At 40.6% G+C, this 14190-nt stretch overlaps 1 protein-coding gene across 4 annotated transcripts in view; it reads right to left on the reverse strand.

Moving 5' to 3' along the window:
- Positions 1–14190, reverse strand: part of NPR3 (natriuretic peptide receptor 3) — a 152284-nt gene that overhangs the window by 85070 nt on the left and 53024 nt on the right. The window lies entirely within an intron of this gene.

Here is a 14190-nt window from a genome sequence, read left to right on the forward strand (position 1 = left end):
ATATTTCTGCTCCCTGCAGCCCCCTTAAGCCCCATACACACTATTAGATTTTCTGCCGATTTTTGTTTTCAGATTTACCAAAACCATGTAGTGCAAGGGCCTGCCTGATTGCATACAAATCGAAACTCTTAAGGTTTGACCTCATATTATATGGTTTTGGTAAATCTGAAGGAAAAAATAGTGTGTGTGGGGCCTTAAAAAATATTTCTTACACAACTTATATTTCTTTCAGCATGGTCCATTACAAAAGACTGAAGGGGAAAAACATAAAAAGTGAAAAAGTATGGGTAGCACAGAAAAAAGTAAGATGACGAAATAAATAAAATAAGTCAGTCTAAAGAATGCTTTACCTTCAATGGCCTGAGAAAGCACCTAGACAAGGTAAAAGACAATACTGACTGCAGGGGCCCCATAAAAAGTGGCAAAGGGCAGCATGCGGTCCTTGGGCTGAAGGTTGGACACCAGAGCTTTAAGCACATTCACATCTACCATTCATCCCTATGGAAGGTGGGTATAGCTGGAAACCGTAACAAAGATGTAGCAAACAGGTATAATGGTTTAAGGTATGATTGTAGCCGTATGGATTAGGCCTCTTTATGTTAAAAAAAAGAGTATGCAAAATGTATTTAAAAAAAGATTATGTGTTTGTTTAGTGCTAGTTTGGACGCATACAAAAAAATAAAATAAAGTAAAAAGATTATGTAAAAAGAAAATGGACAAAATGGACATTTCTAGCTGTTTTTGTGCTATAGGGCATCACCTGTTGGGTGATATGCTTTTCAGAAGACTCAAAGAGATTAAAGGAGGCAAAAGTCTGATATGAAGAGCTACAGCAGGCAGAAATAAAAAACAGTCAATGAAATCTAATTTATAGAACGCTTGGACTGTAAAATCAAAATATAATACTAAATGTAATCAATGCATCCAGATTAAGTAACCTTCTCATAACTTTGGTCAAATTTAGCCCCTCAGGACTGATGAAAACGATCAAACGTCACCATGAGTTTTAAGTACCAGACGGACATATTAACATGTATACTGCCATTGTAGAGTAATCCCTGCACTGTTTCCTGAGTAGCGTTGTTGATGGGAGCATTGTACAGGTGGCATTGAACTGCTGGAGATCTAGATCAACCCGCTCTGTGTGAGAGCATTAGTGTTCTGCCGGCACAGGGAAGTATAATATAGTAAATCCATAGCACATTAAATGACAGATTTGAAATCCTTAGCCAGCCCCACTGCATTCCAAAATAAAATGTAAAGGTTCCATTAGGCATTAAAGGTTAAGTTCAACTTTTAGGAAAACGGTCCCCAGTAGGTAGAAGTACTGTGCGACTTTCAAAAATGTTGATTAATGTAACTGGCATCCCTATAGGCCTTTGCACCTACAAGCACCCCCCTTCCCTCCCCGAAATTGGCCAAAAAACTCACCTAGATATAATTTCCATGGCAGGACGCTCCAGCCATTGGGTGCTCACGCACATCATCACAGGAGAGAGGGCTCTCCCTTGTTCAAAACCATGCTGCAGATTTTTTTATCCTACTGACTGCATAATCATAGACGTGGGAAGATGCCCATTCAATGTAAATGCAGGCTCCATTACTCTGCAAGGGAATTCCAGGGGCACTGTACAGTCTTCCATAGACACCAATGGCTGTGTGCTGCCGTACTCGTTTGTACACTGTTGTTATAATAGGCACATGTATAACTTACAGGCATATGCAAACAATAGAAAACGTTCTCATTTTTGCATATGCCCATATACTATACTTGTTCTTTACAAGAGCAATGCCATATACCCAGGGTAAAGCAGCTCACAGCCATTCATGTCTACGGGAGGCTGTACGCTGCACCTGGGCCAGGGTTGCCAACCACCAGTAAATTTACCGACAGTTTGTAAAAATCAGTGATTTTTTTTACAACTGCCAGTAAATATCAGGTGCTGATAATTTCATGCTGTGTTGACTTTTTAGGTGTAAATCAAGCAAATTACTTTGTTATTGGTATTGTCAGTGTTTCCATATCATGTTTATACTGTTCAAATATTCACTGTTAGTTTTCAGTGCGAGTTCTGTAATTTCTCAGGTTGCCAGTAAAAAATGTGCTCCGCCAGTAAATTTTCCATGTTTTGTCAGTAAAAAAATGCTGCGGGAGGTTGGCAACCCTGACCTGGGCTATCCTGGAAAAAGAAAGACACCAGCATTTATATTGAACAGGCTCACCTGCCACTATGCAAGGACCCTATAAGTATAAAAGGAAGAGGCCAGGAACAGAGTGAGTTTGAATAAAAAAATTCTATTTCCACTTTTCCAATATTCAGCCAGTAATTTGCAGTTTGCCTGCAGCTGCGCTTGAAATATTCATTCACATGGACTGTCCATTTACTACACATAAAAGTGTTTTAGTGTTCTGTGTCTGTTCCAGAAGAGATCACAAGAAGGGAGCCAAGATCTGACATGGCAATGCTTCCTGGATGCTATCTAGTTCATAGGAGTCATCTCATATGTTGTTGCACAGTTTTGTCATTAATAAAAAGCTAATATATACAATGAAAAATATTTATTCAGGCAAATGTTTTAGAAAGGAAAAAGGAAATACTGGCTTATTATGATCATCATTTCCGCGTTTTATGAGTCTTCATTTATTTAGCAGATTTAAAGGGATAGCACAGTGTGTTTTCAGTAAGTATTTATTTTGAAGCTGTACTTCAGCCAAAAATATCAAAATGAAATAAGAACAGCCCATTAAAAGATAAAGTAACAAAACCAGATTTTGCTGCAATATTCACTTTTAACCCTGGGATTTCCCATTCAGTACATCTGCCTGTTCATAGATGTCCTCATTCGGATTGCCAGCATCATTCAACCTTCCTCTGAGTGGAATGTGCATTAAAAAAAAAGTAGACATGCTATCTGCCAATAGAACTTAACCAAAAAGTGCATTCTATGCATCCAAAAATATAGAAAATATACCAAATCAAATCATTATTCAATCAAAAAAAAATGTCAAAGCAATAACTCCAAGGCCAATAATAATAAATAACACGTTATCTCCTCCGATTCCGCAACATGTCTGGTTGACGAACGGCCGTTCAGAAACGAACTGAAAAGCACGAAATGAAAAGTGCGAATCAACACTCACCAAACCTCTACTAACGCAAAATTAGCAGAAGCCCAAAGGGTGGCGCTAAAGAGCTGAAAAACCACGTAGTACGTCTAGTACGTCACTACGTTTGTAATTGTTGGCCAACATTTGTGTGACCGTGTGTATGCAAGACAAGTTTGAGCCAACACCCTTCAGACAAAATTCCATGGTTTTGTTGGCGGAAAGTCCGATTGTGTGTACGAGGCATAAGACTCACATAAGGGTCCAAGGCGGAACCCGGGTGACGCCGATGCCGAAGGAGTTTTTATCACAGATGTTTTTTTAAATTCTTAAAGGTCATTTTATTTCTGTCTAACTATAAAGCAATACTTTTAATAAAGCACAGCAAAGAGCAGAGAGCTGAGTGTAATCTGAGAACTGAGTGGAGGAAATGGATACCCCACACACATACACACACACACACACTGTCTCAGTGGGAAACATGCACAGCTAAAACACCTGCTGTGTGCTGGGGGAGGGGGGGGGGGCAGGGCTGTCTCCCAGATTTCTTGGTATTTTCCCAATACAGGTTCCATTAAATGCATGTATATATCTTCTATTATCATCAAATTCCCCTTGGGGGCTTGAAACCCATGGTGCTCTATAAAGCAAATGTCAGCTTGATCCCAGCTTGATCGCAGTCCAAGGACCACGGCTATGGAACACTCTACCGACCAACATCCGTATGGAAGAAAACCATCAGGCCTTCAGGAAGAAACTCAAGACCTACCTCTTCTAACAAGCTGGACCCACAGGATGGAGCAAGTGCCTTCAGGTGATTCAATTCGCATTTGCAGCGCTATATAAGTCATCCCATATAGCCATTTTTTGCCCTCAACCCCATCCCACCCCTTCTCCAATACATGTGCCTTACCATTCTAGACCATTCACTAACCAATAGTATGGTTCAGGAGGTGGAGCAAAGTGCCATCTTCTTTCGATGACATCAATATTTGGAGTGACCCTGATTTCAGGGTCCCGGAGAACTCCTCTTGGAGCATGCATTTCATTCATGGACTTAGTTTAGTCATTTTGTGCTACATATTCATTTTTGAACCCTTTGTGAAAGGTAAAAATAACATACATATGAGTCCGAAGTGAAGTATAAACAGATTACTTTAGCTATGCTTACTTTCTGATGTAAAAATGCTGATGTTTCCTAATACGCTGCGTTCGCGGAATAAGACTGCTTACATTTTTATAGTCTGCAACGAGCAAATGTTTTTTTATTAAACTAGATTACACTGGATTTCAGTCTGTGTTTGTCTTCTAATATAACAATATGCAAAACCAGATAGCATTCTTTCCAGATAAAAGTCAGGGACAAGTTGTCTATTTTGAATGACTACAATGGTGTACCATGGAGCCTGTTATCTGGCAACACACACGGCCCAGAGGACTTCCATGAACACCAGTTATCAGAATGGCCTTTAATTCCACAAAAAAGTTTTACTATCAAGAAACAAACAGCTGAAGATTGTTGCCCAGTGTCCTCACACTAGTCTGTTATCAGCCCCGGTTACACAGCAGACCATTGCCATGGCAGTTTTAGGCCGGTAGTTAGATGTCGCAAACTTAAGCATATGAATTTTCAACACAAATATCATGTATGCAGGCACATTTAGATCCCTGATATATATTCGGCACTGATGTATATGTGATATTTTAGTATACAAATAATAAATAAGTTACTTACCTTACCAAATTTGCAAATTTCAGCTGTTCCTCAAAAGCTAACTCCTAATCGCAATCTAATAACCCAACCCAACCTTTCTCAACCTTTTTAACACAGAAGAACCCTTGAAGCAATATTTGGTCTGAAGGAACCCTTGCTAAAAATTACCATATCTACAACTCACAGCACATTATTGTAACACCCCATTCACACCTGAGCATTTTGTAGCTTGAAGCCTCAAGCTACAAAATGCTGGAGGGGAAAAAATCAATTATTCTCTATGGAGATGGTTCACGTCTCCACTCCAAACGCCTGAAGCCAGAAGCTCCAAAACGCCTTAAGCTCAAACAAATTCTGGAACTTCTTTTTAGGCAGATTTGGGCGTTTTTCTGCTTTTTACATCGTTGACCTTTTGACCTGTACAAAATCGCGGCAAAAACGCTACAAAATTGCTGCAAAATCGCAGCAAAATAGTGTGACTTTCTGCCTGAAAACGCTACGCTCAGGTGTGAATGGGGCCTAATGGTTAATAGAAAGAGTGCCATTTGTGGTCAGTAGGAAGAATCTCCTCCTTTACAAATAGTTAAAAAGAACACTGGTGCGGTTACTTATCTGAGGGGCAGAAATTGCTCATTGCTCAAGGAACCCATAACAATCTATGGAGGAACCCTAGTTGAGAAAGGCTGACTTAACTCAACCCCTAAATTTCCACCTAGCCCATAAAATGAAACATAAACCTGAATCTGACCATACTGTAAAACTAAAATCTAAGCATAATAATTTAGCCAAAACCAGTTCTAACTCCTAAACCTCAACTGTTCTAGTCACCAATCCTCAGGAGGGAGGTGCAGCAACTTGAGACAGTCCAGAGAATGGCAACTAAGTTAATAAAGGGACTGGAGGCACTCAGTTCCGAGGAACAACTACAAGCACTAAACTTATTCTATCTGAGAGAGACGTCAAGAGATGCTTAACCACTTCAGCCCCGGAAGATTTGGCTGCTCAATGACCAGGCCATTTTTTGTGATTCGGCACTGCGTTGCTTTAACTGACAATTGCACAGTCATACGACGCTGTACCCAAACAAAATTGACGTCCTTTTTTACCCACAAATAGAGCTTGCTTTTGGTGGTATTTGATCACCTCTGCATTTTTTTTTTTTGCAATATGAACAAAAGAAGTGCGCCAATTTTGAAAAAAAAAAACCACAATATCTTTTACTTTTTGCTATAATAAATATCCCACATTTTTTTTTCAAAAAAACACAATTTTTTTTGCTACTATAATTCTGCATACACACGGTCAGAATTTCCGTCAAAAAAAGTGTGATGGGAGCTTTTGGTCTGATATTCCGACCGTGTGTATGCACCATCCAACTTTTTCTGTCTGAATTTCCGCCAGCAAAAGATTGAGAGCTGGTTCTCTATTTTTCTGACGGAAAAAGTTCTTGACGGAAATTCCGTTCGTCTGTATGCAATACAGCATGCAAAAAACACGCATGCTCGGAAACAATTCGGCGCATGCTCGGAAGCATTGAACTTCATTTTCTCGGCTTATCATAGTGTTGTATGTCACCGCGTTCTTTTGAGAGAGAACTTTTGTGTGACCGTGTGTATGTAAGGCAAACTTGAGCGGAATTCCGTCGGAAAAATCTTGGATGGAATCTTGGAAATTCTGCTCGTGTGTACGGGGCATAACTTTTAATATTAGGACACTCACCAGTCTCAGGATCTAGTGCTGTCCTCTCTTGCCTGGTTTCTTCACCAGCCTTTGATCCCCAGCATACTAACTGTGGGCAGCCAGCTGTGACTGCTTGTGGCTTCACACCCGGCTGCTCACTGTGCATGCATGAGCTGCGCTGCTCAATCTGAATGGTCCTGCAGCTTTCTGGGACCTGTGACATGTCTAAGAAGGCTGCTGGGGGAAGTAGGGGGAGGGGGGAACTTCCGCTCAGATCGCTGTGGCGATCCGACTGGAAGTGGCAGAGCAGGTACCTGTCAAAACCAGGCACCCGCTACCCCCCCCCCCCCAGGAAAAAAAAATTATGTGCTGAATTCCGCTTTAAGCCTTTAGCTCAACTGTACCCATAAAGCTGCTAACTATAACCTAACCCACAAACCTCAGCCTATATTAAAAATCTAAACCTTCACCTAATGAAATTTCATAGTAACCTCTAATCCTAATGCTTTCCTCTGAGCATAACCCTAAACTTCAATCTGTCCGCTAATCCTAAACCACAACCTCACTTTTAAACCCCAACCCAAAATGTCAACATAACCCATAGACCCAACTCTAAATTTCAATCAAATACCCAAACCTAACACAAAGTCAGAAGATCAGCCATAATCCTAGCATCAATAATTTTATCACAATAAAAATGATTCCATTATGCTGATACTAGGACTGACAATATGATTGCAACGAAAATTGTCTTGTGCCAAAACAAACATATACTGTAATATAACAGTAAAAATGTTTGCACCAACATACAAAGAGACAAGTTGTCAGCACCTAATAAACTGTGCCATAATATCCATGCAGAATTCAACCAGCTACTACACTCTAAGCACTTGTAAGCCCCATATTGAAGGAATAACCTTAACTTTTCCTGAGTACTCCCTGACACCTGCATTTATATAGCTCTATAACGCAAGCTTCCAGGAAATGTTTAGATTATTGATGACCTACAATGAACATGGCCTGCACCATTCATTGGCAGCAGCACTGCAAACTTTGCTCTCCTGCATACCTTCTATGGATATACCTCCTCTTGGAAAAAACACTATTCAGTGCATGTATGTATGTATGTATGTATGTATGCATCCTTGGGCAGCTTTACACTTTCTATACACTATCAACTTTTGTACAAGCCATACAAGAAGTTTCAAGAAATGTTGAAGGGTCATTTCCATTTCAACACAGAAAAGGGGGATTTCACTGTAAGTGCAGCTAAAACAATTTTTTGCTGTTAGGGATTCTAATCCTTCCCTACTTTATCCAAAAATAAGATAAATACAAAAGTGACAGTGTCCCTACAGTGCTTTGTTCTACGATGGGAAGTTTTCAGATCATCCTTTTCTAGGTGAAGGATTTGCTCATCTAAGGACAATCTAACTTCACTTTTATGAAGTCAGAGAGGTTAGAAAAAAAGACCAATAACGGATAAAGTTGTGGAGAAGTTTAAAGCAGGGTTAGGTTATAAAAAAAAATATCCCAAGAATTGAACATCTCACGGAGCCCTGTTCAATCCATCATCTGAAAATGAAAAGAGTATGGCACAACTGCAAACCTACCAAGACATGACCGTCCACCTAAACTGATAGGCCAGGCAAGGAGAGCATTAATCAGAGAAGCAGCCAAGAGGCCCATGGTAACTGTGGAGGAGCTGCAGAGATCCACAGCTCAGGTGGGAGAATCTGTCCACAGGACAACTATTAGTCGTGCACTCCACAAATCTGACCTTTATGTAAGAGTGGTAAGAAGAAATCCATTGTTATAAGGCAGCCATAAGAAGTTCCGTTTTGCAGTTAGCGAGAAGCCATGTGGTGGACACAGCAAACATGTGGAAGAAGGTGCTCTGGTCAGATGAGAACAAAATTAAACTTTTTGGCCTAAAAGCAGAATGTTATGTGTGGCAGAAAACTAACACAGCATATCACCCTGAACACACCATCCCCACCGTGAAACACGATGGCGGAAGCATCATGTTGTGGGGATGCTTTTCTTCAGCAGGGACAGGAAAGCTGGTCAGAGTTTATGGGAAGATGGATGGAGCCAAATACAGGGCAATCTTGGAAGAAAACCTGTTCGAGTCTGCAAAAGACTTAAGACTGGGGTGGAGGTTCACCTTCCAGCAGGACAATGTCCCTAAACATACACCCAGAGCTACAATGGAATGGTTTGGATCAAAGCATATTCAGACAGGTGAGTGATAAAGTTGTTAAGAAGTTTAAAGCAGGGTTAGGCTATAGGCTTTAAAAAAAATATCCCAAGCTTTGAACATCTCACGGAGCACTGTTCAATCCATCATCCGAAAATGGAAAAAGTATGGCACAACTGCAAACCTACCAAGACATAACTGTCTACCTAAACTGACAGGCAGGGCAAGGAGAGCATTCATCAGGGAAGCAGTTACTAGGGATGCACTGATACTAGTATCGGTGTCGGTGCCGATACCGAGTATTTGCACAAGTATCGGTACTGGTGCAAGTGCACCGATACCTGAAACTGATACTTTCAGGCTCGGTTCTTTGAGCTGTCAGTGGGTCTCCCCAGTGTTAAAGAAGTCCGGTAATTGACGCTGTCAACATTGCTCAGCCCTGAAACACTAAAACAAAAAGAAACTTTGTTTCTTTTTTAGTATATTTCTGTTTCTTCATCTGCAGATCAAAGGGATAAACAAATGTTCCTCTGTTTAACCCCTTAATAACCCTTAATTTACTCTAATCAGCCTTAATCAACTCCCTATTCTCCTCCATTTAATTATTATTTTCCTGCTTTTTAAATTTTGTTTATGTCTATTTGATAAACGATAAAAACTTTTTTTCTGTTTGCTTTGTTAGTGAATATTTTTACACATATATATTAACATATATTTACACATTTCACAATGAAAAAGTGCTAAATTAAAAAATAAATCATTTTATTTCATTTGTAAATAACTTTTCAATGCTTTGTACCATTGCTGACAGCTGAAGTTAAAACAAAACAGTTGCAGTAGGTATCGGTAATTGATATCGGCGATTACTAAAAAAAAAAAAGTATCGGTACTTGTTCTCGTAAAAAAAATGGTATCGGTGCATCCCTAGCAGTTACCCATGGTAACTATGGAGGAGCTGCAGAGATCCACAGCTCAGGTGGGAGAATCTGTCCACAGGACAACTATTAGTCGTGCACTCCACAAATCTGGCCTTTATGGAAGAGTGGCAAGAAGAAAGCCATTGTTGAAAGAAAGCCATAAGAAGTCCCATTTGCAGTTTGCGAAAAGCCATGTGGGGGACACAGCAAACATGTGGAAGAAGGTGTTCTGGTCAGATGAGACCAAAATTGAACTTTTTGGCCTAAAAGCAAAACGCATTGTGTGGCGGAAAACTAACACTGCACATCACCATGAACTCACCATCCCCACCGTGAATCATGGTGGTGGCAGCATTATGTTCTGGGGATGCTTTTCTTAAGCAGGGACAGGGAAGCTGGTCAGAGTTGATGGGAAGATGGATGGAGCCAAATACAGGGCAATCTTATGCCGCATACACACGGTCGGACTTTTCAACCGGACTTGTCCAACAGACCAAATCCGGCGGACAATCCGATCGTGTGTGGGCTTCACCGGACCTTCAACGGACTTTTCCAGTCGCAAATCTGACGAACTTTAGATTTGGAACTTGCTTCAAATCTTTACATCGTAACTCCGCAGGACCCAGAAATCCGCTCGTCTATATGCTAGTCCGACGGACAAAAACCCACGCTAGGGCAGCTATTGGCTACTGGCTATCAACTTCCTTATTTTAGTCTGGTGTACGTCATCACGTACGAATCCGTTGGACTTTTGTGTGATCGTGTGTAGACAAGTCTGGTCGTTAGAAAGTCTGTTGAAAGTCCGCCAAAAGTCCGTTGAAAGTCTGTCGGACGGGCTGTCGGACGGGCTGTCGGACTTTTGTAGCTGAAAAGTCCGACCGTGTATACGCGGCATTAGAAGAAAACTTGTTAGAGTCTGCAAGAGACTTGAGACTGGGGCAGAGGTTCACCTTCCAGTAGGACAACAACCCCAAAGATACAGCCAGAGATACAATGGAATGGATTAGATTGAAGCATATTCATGTGTTAGAATGACCCAGTCAAAGTCCAGACATAAATCCAATTGGGAATCTGTAGCAAGACTTGAAAATTGCTGTTCAGACGCTCTCCATCCAATCTGACAGAGCTTGAGCTATTTTGCAAAGAAGAATGGGCAAAAATGTTCCTCTCTAGATGTGCAAAGCTGGTAGAGACATCCCCAAAAAGACTTGCAGCTGTAATTGCAGTGAAAGGTGATTCTACAATGTATTGACTCAGGGGGGCTGAATACAAATGCACACCACACTTTTCACATATTTATTTATAAAAAAAAAATTGAAAACCATTTATCATTTTCCTTCCACTCCACAATTATGTGCCGCTTTGTGTTGGTCTATCACGTAAATTCCCAATAAAATAAATTTATGTTTTTAGTTGTAACATGACAAAATGTGGAAAATTTCAAGGTGTATGAAAACTTTTTCAAGGCATTGTGTATGAAAGCATTCCAACTCGGAATATCCCTATATACTGTAATTGCAATATAAATTCAAAAGGTCTAAACTCTTTGTCAGCATCATCAAAGTCAATTGACAATAGTTCTTGCTGCTTCACTAAATTAAAAATTCCAACTGCCAGTTCCACTTTAACAACCATATGCAATCATTTCAACACAACAAACAGCAGGTCCGCATCCCATATATTATACAAGCCATATGTATGTTTTGGAAATGTATCTGCCAACAGTGTGTTATACTTTTTCAGAATGGTGTTATTGTAAAATGGACCTTGCACTAAAAGGCAAGGTCCACTTAATACATCAGGGCCTCCCTCCCCATTGCAAGTCACTGCACTAGAGTGTGAATAAAAAAATGAATGTGGGAAAAAAGTTTAAAAAAATATACCTACCTTACTCCTGGCTTCCGTCTGCTAGATCTATTAGAGCAGGGGTCTCCAAACTTTCTAAACAGAGGGCCAGTTTACAGTCCTTCACGCTTTAGAGGGGCCGGACTTTGGCCAGCAGTAGAAGAAAATGCCCAGCCATCAGAGGGAGTAAACAATGCCATGGTTTTAGTGGGAGGAATAGTGCTTCACTGTTGGTATGAGTGGGAAGAATAATTCCCCAATGATGGTGTCAATGGGAGGAATGGTGCCCCAATGATGGTCTTAGTGGGAGGAATGGTGCCCATCGTTGGTGTTGGTTGGAAGAAAATTGTCCCAAGGGCCAGATAAAGGCAAGCAAAGGGCCACATCTTGGAGACCACTGTATTAGAGGATGATATCAAGCGCATTCCAGAGAGATCTTGAAAACCCCAAATTTCATGGGAAGATGCTTCTGCTTTACACTGAAGCATCATCTCCCTTTTCTAATTTTTTCTTTCACACAAGTTTTTTTTTTTTTTCACTTTAATATGCCAATTTGGTATGGGAAAGGGTACCTTATTATAAAAAGCGGATCTTGGCTTTATTATGTGTTTAACTGAACTTTACCATAACAACGTAATAAAAAGAATGTTCTTTAGCAAGGAACATACATTCCACCTTAATAATGATGCTACCAAAATTAGTGTGCGCCTGTTTCCTCTTGCTGGAGGCTGCCATTTTGCTGAAGCCCAGAGCCCCTGAACAGCAGTAAATCATTAAGCGGAACTAAACCCATGGATTTAACAGTTTCTCTTATGGCAGAGCTGGTAAGAGGGAGTTCTTTCCCATCTTCCAGTTGGCACACAGAGTGATAATGCTATTGCGCATGGGGTGATTAGGGTGTGCCCAGGCATACCCTGTGCGCACGCCTATGATAGTTACACTGGTCCAAGCTAGACCAATGTACCTATGTAAAAATATCCATACTTTTGAACTGATGCATATAAAGCTGTGGATGAAACTGTCCTTAGTATGCAGAAAATATCCATATAGTAACCTACATTCAGCATGAACTCACATCTCTTTTTAGAGGCTGCAAACACTTACGCATATAAAAATGGAGTAACAACCTCACTATGCTCCTCAGAAAGTACTCTTCACTAAACCTAAGAGTTGGAAGTTTTCAGGCTTTGTATATTGCTCTGTTTTTACTTTTGGACAATACCGTGATATAGGATCTCTTCAGAAAAAAAACAGCACAACTAAAACAACGTCTTGCACATTTGTGTATCAACTGCAAAGAGGAAGCAAAAGAATTTAATAGCTTGGTAATAAAAATGATGTGTGTGCTAGTAGATGTACTTTGCAATTAGGCTGTTTATTCAGGCTAAATTAATGTTTCCTAAACTGAATAAATATTTGAATAAAAATGTACTTAGGTCATTCTGTTTAGCATCATTTAAAAAGATGTTAACCGTACAATGTAGCTAACCCAAAAATAGCTCTGGTCTGATTGAAAACAAGATGCTGTATTTAAACAAGGGCCCATTACAGTCAATAAGCACAACCGACCATTACCTAATTTCTCCTGCATAGATATTCTATACTGTTCCACTCTGTACCCTGTGCTGTATGTTTTATATTCCATACCCCTTCACTCTGTAGAATGTACTCTATGTTACAGTTTAGACTGCATAGTCCACAACTCTGTCCACTGTGCTTTATGTTATATAGTCCATACCCCTCCACTCTGTACACTGTATTCTGATTTATACTCCATACCCCTCCACTCTGTACACTGTATTCTGATTTATACTCCATACCCCTCCACTCTGTACACTGTATTCTGATTTATACTCCATACCCCTCCACTCTGTACACTGTATTCTGATTTATACTCCATACCCCTCCACTCTGTACACTGTATTCTGATTTATACTCCATACCCCTCCACTCTGTACACTGTATTCTGATTTATACTCCATACCCCTCCACTCTGTACACTGTATTCTGATTTATATTCCATACCCCTCCACTCTGTACACTGTATTCTGATTTATACTCCATACCCCTCCACTCTGTACACTGTATTCTGATTTATACTCCATACCCCTCCACTCTGCACACTGTGCACTATGTTATACAGTATACTCCATATTCCTGGATTCTGTACACTGTGCTCTAGGAGGTTATATATTTCACCCTCCACCTTTCTTTACAGTGTGCTCTATGTTATATACTCAACAGCCCTTTACTCTGAACACTGTGCTAACTTGTATATATTCCATAACCCCCCACTATGAACACTGTGGTCTCTTGTATATACTCCATACCCCTCCATTCTGTACACTGAGCTCTTTGTTTTATACTCCATTCCCCTCCACACTTTACACTGTGCTCTTTCTTATATACTCCATAACCCTCCACTATGTACACTGTGCTCTATATTATAAACTCCATACCCCTCCGCTCTGTACATTGTGCTGTATGTTATATACTCCATACCCCTCCATGCTGTACACTGTGCTCTATGTTATACAGGCAACAGCCCTTTACTCTGAACACTGTGCTCTCCTGTATATACTGCATACCTCTCCATTCTTGACGGTGCTGCCCTAAGGCATCCATGGGTCCAGGGTGTTCACTGCACGCAGCCCCGAAGGAGGGGGGGCCCACTGTGACCTGTCACACCCTGCACCCATGGATGCCTTAGGGCAGCACCGTCAAGAAT

This window comes from Aquarana catesbeiana, linkage group LG01 (genome assembly GCF_042186555.1).
Source record: "Aquarana catesbeiana isolate 2022-GZ linkage group LG01, ASM4218655v1, whole genome shotgun sequence".
NCBI classification, from domain to species: Eukaryota; Metazoa; Chordata; class Amphibia; order Anura; family Ranidae; genus Aquarana; species Aquarana catesbeiana.